Raw genomic sequence first — 6239 nt, 5'->3', positions numbered from 1 at the left:
CATAACTAAACGTAACGTGGAAGAAAAATATGCTTCTAGAAGATATGTAGAAAATAAACGTATTTGAGATACGTTCATAACAAAACGTAACGTGGGAGAAAATACGTTTCTAGAAGATATGTAGAAAAATAAAACGTATTTGAGATACGTTCATAACTAACGTAACGTGGGAGAGAAAATACGTTTCTAGCTAAACGTAATTGAGAATGCAGTTTAGTTCTGTGGGAACGTAATTTTTAGGAGACGGGTTGCTCTCACAGGAAGTCTGTCCCAGACATGCATTATCCAGGAGAGGAGGGGGTTATCTGTAATTAGATGCCAGTTTCTCCCAACCCCATTCATGCACATGATTGAAAACAGCACAGAAGTGCTTGCAGGGCAACTTGTGCTTTGCCCAGTCTTTGCAGGTGCATGATGGGAGGATGATACTTTCACCAAAGTTGATGTTGTGCTGTGTGCAAGGATGACTTTGGCTTTTGACATGGAACATGCCATTGCCCTTTGCATCAACGTCATTCGCCTCATAACACTGGGCTTCTGTAAGCCTTGACATCACATGATCTGCTACACTTCTTGGTCTGTCTTTTAAGAACTTTGGCATGTTCTCATTCTACCTTCTATAGACTGAGGAGTACTTGACGTTCAGTTCAATGTACCTTCAATAAGAGAAGAGAACAATATCTTAGAAGTCTCTCTGTGACAGTTTGCTTTCTCTGACATATAGATATGGTATTTGATAATACAATTGTCTCAGAAACATATGCAACAATGAACAACATCAAACAAATATGTTGGAAACAAAGCTATCGAACATTACATTTATATATATATATATATATATATATATAAAAATGTGTTGGTGTGTGTGTGTATGTATGTATGTATGTATGTATATATAAATACATATATACGTATAATCATAGTAATAATTGTTTAGCTCACTTCCGATATGTCCTTGGTAGGAAGTCAGTTACCAACACAGTGAGCATTTCACTGAGGCTGCCGTTCTTATAACCTTCAAGATGAGAATACTTTAGGGTTTCATTTTGTCTTTCCACCCCATTGTTGGTGTAGATGGCCACCTTGAGATCTTCATCCCGAAACACGTGCACCCATCTCTACACAAGACAAAAAAGACAAAAAAATTAAAAGGAAGACTCTTCAAATTCAACAAATTATATAATAAATATAATATAAAAGTAAATATAATATTTCAACTTGATACACACCTTAGCCTCTGGGAGCCACTTATTTGAAAACCACACCTTCACTTTGTCATTGTCTTTCCAGACTTTGGCCTCCTGCAGGTTGCAAAGGCGTGTGCCGAACTCCTCTGGAGTTGAAGCCGCTGCAATGCTTCTCAGAAGCGGTAGGAGACTGTCTTGTGCGTTGCTCACTCCATGATCTTTCTTCCTGCACCATTCAACCCAAGCTTTCTCCCTATGGAAGTCGCAGAGAAGCACCTTCGAACCTGGATCAAATATAAGAGATATATTACCTGCACCATGTTGTCATTTTATTTTGTCGCGTTGCTATTACATAGTATACGCGACAAAATATACATCTCTGTCAGTGGAGGTGATGACTTCATTATATTTTTGAAGTAGATTGTTTGCATACATTTGCATGTAAATGATTATATTTTTGAAGTTGGTGGAATACTATGTAAAATGTATCCTTTTTTTTTAAATTAACGTTACATATTCTAAAAATTAACAGATTTCTACAGTTACTGCAATTTCACCTTGAAACTCTTCCTCCAGGGCACTGATCTCTACCTCTGAGAAATCAACCATGAAGTGGCTAGGGCTCCAGTCAGGGGTCCACTCCTCAAACACCTGGAGGGCTTCTTTGACATCTGCTGTTGTCTCACTCTGGGTCACAAAGAGGCCAACCACTGCATAGCACACATGTGTACGTACACATAGGAAGAAGAGGGGAACAGAGTAACGACACGTCCGGTAAGTAGCATCAAGCAGGCACGTCTGTTGTCCATACAGGTGGAGAAGCCTTCGCTGCCAGGCTGTCTAGTAACAAAACAGCAGCTTTGTGATAGTTCCGTCCTCCTGAAATATATTATTATTATTATTATTCCTGTAGCTGCTTGGCCTGTACTTGATTTTGCAGTCATCAACTAACCCTCTGGGGTCAGAAGCTGTGAATGAAAGTGTAACAGGACATTATCATCATGTAGCCTCAGTCATAACCCAAACATTAGGAACATTTGTTGTCATATCAGGGCAAAAACAGTTTTGAAGTTTTAGTTGCAAAATGGTCATACCCTGCATATGAACCAAATACTGCTACTTTGCTTTGCTTACTTACACCTGCATTCAGAGGACAATGTATCATGTAAAAAACTGACCATGCTTGGTGAAGTCACAAACTCTGTAAGTTGTGCATTAACCACCCACAAAAATGTGCATGGCTAGAATAATATTAATACTATTCTACTCTCAGTGTATTACCTGCAGATTGACCTGGTCATTTTTGGATTCACGTATTCCCTCCTTCGTTCTTGATAAGATATTCCTGATATCCTTGTCTGTGGGGTAAAACCTTCGACGTGTTCGTGGAGGTGGCTGCTCCCCCCGGAACAGCTCGTCATTTACAAAATTGAACAGGTGACGTCTAATCTCACTGAGCTTTCTGGCACCAGCCAAGGTGAGCTTCACTATTTGTTGTTCAACTCTGGAATCCATCGGTTCACGCAGTTCAGCTACCTGTACATGATGTTGAACAGGGTATTATAGATGTTTAAAGCTGTCTAAAAAAAAGTCCTCTTTGTACAGCACAAATTGTACCTCGCATCTTGTTTCTTACAGCAACTAAAGGAATAGATGTTGCATGGTTACCTCTCCAACAGTTGGATGGTTTTGATGGTCACTTTCTGGGGTCAAGCATGTGTGGTATTCCATGACTACTTCAACTGTTGAAGGATCAGCTGCAACTACAGCCTTTAGTGCTGCGGAGAGCTCCCTCCTCTTTGCTTTACTGTTCTCTGCAATCTGGGGAACATAAACATGACATGGCAATTGGGATCATGACACGAGAGCAATTATAGCATTGAACGCACTTGTGCTGTGCTTGTGCTGTACCTTGAAACCAGGAAATGTCATGACCTGACTGACAGTTATCTGCACAGGGCAATCCATCTTCTTCGTATTTTGTACAATATGGCGTCTTGCATTGAAGACATGGTCTTCAAGCAAAGAGAAAAAAGGTGTATAGAAATACAATATTAATTTATGTAGACATGTTCATGGTCTCCTCTCCATAACGTGGAGAACATCATTGTTTCTATGGTTCTTTCTTTTGTCTTCTTTAAAATATGTGTAGGTCCTGCTCATAACTGTAGTATAGTGGGACATTATGTCATTACCCCTGCATCTGAACTGTTTGTGTCTATTTTCTTTCTTTCTGTTAAAATAAGTAAACAGGAAGAATTTGGTGCCAGGTCATGACCGTGGGCTGGTTGGGTTCTGTAGGTGAACAAAGGAAGGATATCCCCCTTTATTTTGTCTCAGAAGAGGCCATTGAATTTTGTTTCCTATTTCTCGAAAGTTTAAACGACTTATGTATTTACATAATGCTGATTCCTATGTTGTTATGTGTCACAGTGTTGGTGTCATAGAATAGTCATATTACGAATAGTTGTTTAATTTTCCTTTACCAATTATTTAAAGTTGTTAATGCATGTCAATTCATAAATATACCGCTTGTTTCTCTTTTTGTGCATGGTACTTCTCCTTTTGCCGAGTACACCTTTCCCTGGTGGCATCCATATATCTTGGTGCCCACGAGTTGGAATGGCACCCCATCATCTGGTACACATTTCAACTGCCAGTATATATTTTTCTCTGGTGAAGGTTGCACGCAGTGTGCGAACTATACCACGGTCTCCGGGGGAGCCGGGATTTTATTTATTTTTGCGGGGTCCGTGCATTAATAGCAACAGCACAGACTATTATAAAGAGAAAATATGATGTGGTGCCACAGGTCTACATTTACATGAAACGTCCCGATGGATCATGTTCATGTCAACAGATTTCCCGAGCATATATGGGCTACGCAAACTTCAATCAACTTGATAATAAATAATCCACGGACCACCAATGTAACGTTTGACTGTTTAATTAAATCAACTTAAAATGACTCAAAAACAGGCTACATTGTTTCACATGGGCTATAGCCTATTACGGCTGTAGCCTACACAGAGCCGAACACACGCGATAAGAGCAGCCAGCGGCACCAACCATGAACAATATTAATATTAATAATACAGCTATAGCACAACACAACCCTCTCACTGCCTGGAGAGATGCGACGCCACACACACAACGGCTCGTCTTCTTGTGTCTCTTCAGCCCCCAAGTTAACGTTAGCTGTCAAGTTAGCACTAGCACTGACCTTAGCTCCCTCCTCTCTCGGTTCTGTTGTAGCAGCAGTCACAACGTACGATCAGGGCCGCCTTAATGCACGGGCTGACCTGGGCTGAAGCCCAGGGGCCTACGGAGATCAGGGGCCTATCATGAGCCAATAATTCTTTTTTTTTTTTTAATTTATTAAAAAAAAAAAAGTTTTTTATTTCGGATGTTTTTAAAAAACATTTAAATAAACAAAGTCTTGACTTTCAGAATATGAAACTTTTATTTCCAAAATCACACGATAAATAAATGTTTGAAGCTTGTAAAGGGAAGATGACAGCTCTCACTCGCCACTCACTCCCCCTCCCTCCGGCTGACATTATGAATGCAAGGCGTATAGTGATCATAGATAACACGGCAGGGTCCGTTACAGTTTGTTTTCATCTGGTTTCAAATAAGCAAAGTCTTGGCTTTCAGAATATTAAACTTGTTTCTGCAAATTCAGATGATAAATACAACTTTGAAGCTTCGGCATAATTACAAGCGGAGAACGGAGTAACTTGACGTCACAGCAGGCATAACAACAGCCGGTGTTTCTCGTGAGTGTTTTCCCCGGGAAACAAACACAATACACACAAATGCAAAAATACAGAAACACACACACTCGCGAACTTCCCCCAGACCAGTAATCCAAACGAAAATATCTTCCCTCCATACTATTTTGATCATTTGCTCCGCTAATCAATCAGATCGATGGATTCCAGAGACTCAAAAATGATGACTCCGAAACAGTGAGGGAAAAGGAGTTTCGAGACAAGCAGCTATTACAAAAAATGCCGAAGCTTACAGGTTATTTTAAACCTGTAGGCCAGGATGAGGAGGAAGGACAGATGAGTTCTGTACCGAGCAATAGCGGTGCCGGCCGCGGGGCCTCGGAGCCAAGTAGGCCGTCTGGTTCTGATAGCGATGGAGTAGCGGGAGAGGAAAAACAGACAGTATGGACATTATCTGTTGGAGGAGATGGAGATGGACTACGAGGACTTGCTACGTAGAGGGGAGCCAACGGCAACCGGACAAATACATGAGGGAGGCCCGATACGTCACTCATCTGGAGGAGAGGACCAGGCGCGCGTAGAGCAGAGTGGAGAAGTGCGATCACAGAGCCTGCCGAGGCTATAAATGACTTGCATTTGTTGTTTAAATAGGGGGCCTACAAAACTGCTATCAGCCCCAGGGCCTGATAGCAGGTTAAGGCGGGCCTGCGTACGATGTGCTACCACCAGCTACATTCGGTTGGTCTTCTTGATTCGGTTGTTTGGCCGTCTTTTTAAAGAAATTGCCCAAGGTATGTTGTTTTTTTCTTTTCGACATGTCAGCAGCAGCAACAATGCCTGGTAAACATGCAGTGCTAACTAAACGAGCTTGTGAGTGAGTGGGTAGTGGGTGGAGCTGCAGGCAGCGTGCACGGTGCAATCAGGCGACACTTTTTTCATGAATCATAAACTCTAAATATAATTTTATTTCACTTATTTTACACCTTTGAAAAAAAAACATGCCCAAAATGGAATTTATTTGGTCATCATATCAGTATTTTAGAGAGCTCCCCCCAAATTTCACAAACCATGTTCCCAGGGGAGCTCATGTCACCACTAGGGGAGCTATAGCTCCCCCTGCTCCCCTCCAGTTCGCACCCTGATCACTCTCTGTACGGAGGCTCAGTCACTGGTACACTTTTATTTATAAAGCTATGTTGGGCAAACTCCCGTATTACATCTGTTCTCTGGTAAAGCAGAAAGTTGCGGGCAGCTATTGTCTGAGATCGCAGGATGTGGTCTTGTTAGATGTGCCAAGAGTGAGGACTGTCTTAGGTAA

The 6239-nt window shown here is 41.5% G+C and overlaps 1 pseudogene; it reads right to left on the bottom strand.

The window, feature by feature from the left end:
• Nucleotides 1-301: 301 nt before the first annotated feature.
• On the bottom strand, nucleotides 302-4747 carry LOC117462169 (uncharacterized; annotated as a pseudogene).
• Nucleotides 4748-6239: the final 1492 nt, after the last annotated feature.

Source organism: Pseudochaenichthys georgianus, chromosome 17, assembly GCF_902827115.2.
Source record: "Pseudochaenichthys georgianus chromosome 17, fPseGeo1.2, whole genome shotgun sequence".
Taxonomy (NCBI): domain Eukaryota; kingdom Metazoa; phylum Chordata; class Actinopteri; order Perciformes; family Channichthyidae; genus Pseudochaenichthys; species Pseudochaenichthys georgianus.
The sequence above is the reverse complement of the archived record's forward strand: the minus strand, read 5'-3'. Positions and strand labels throughout refer to the sequence as shown.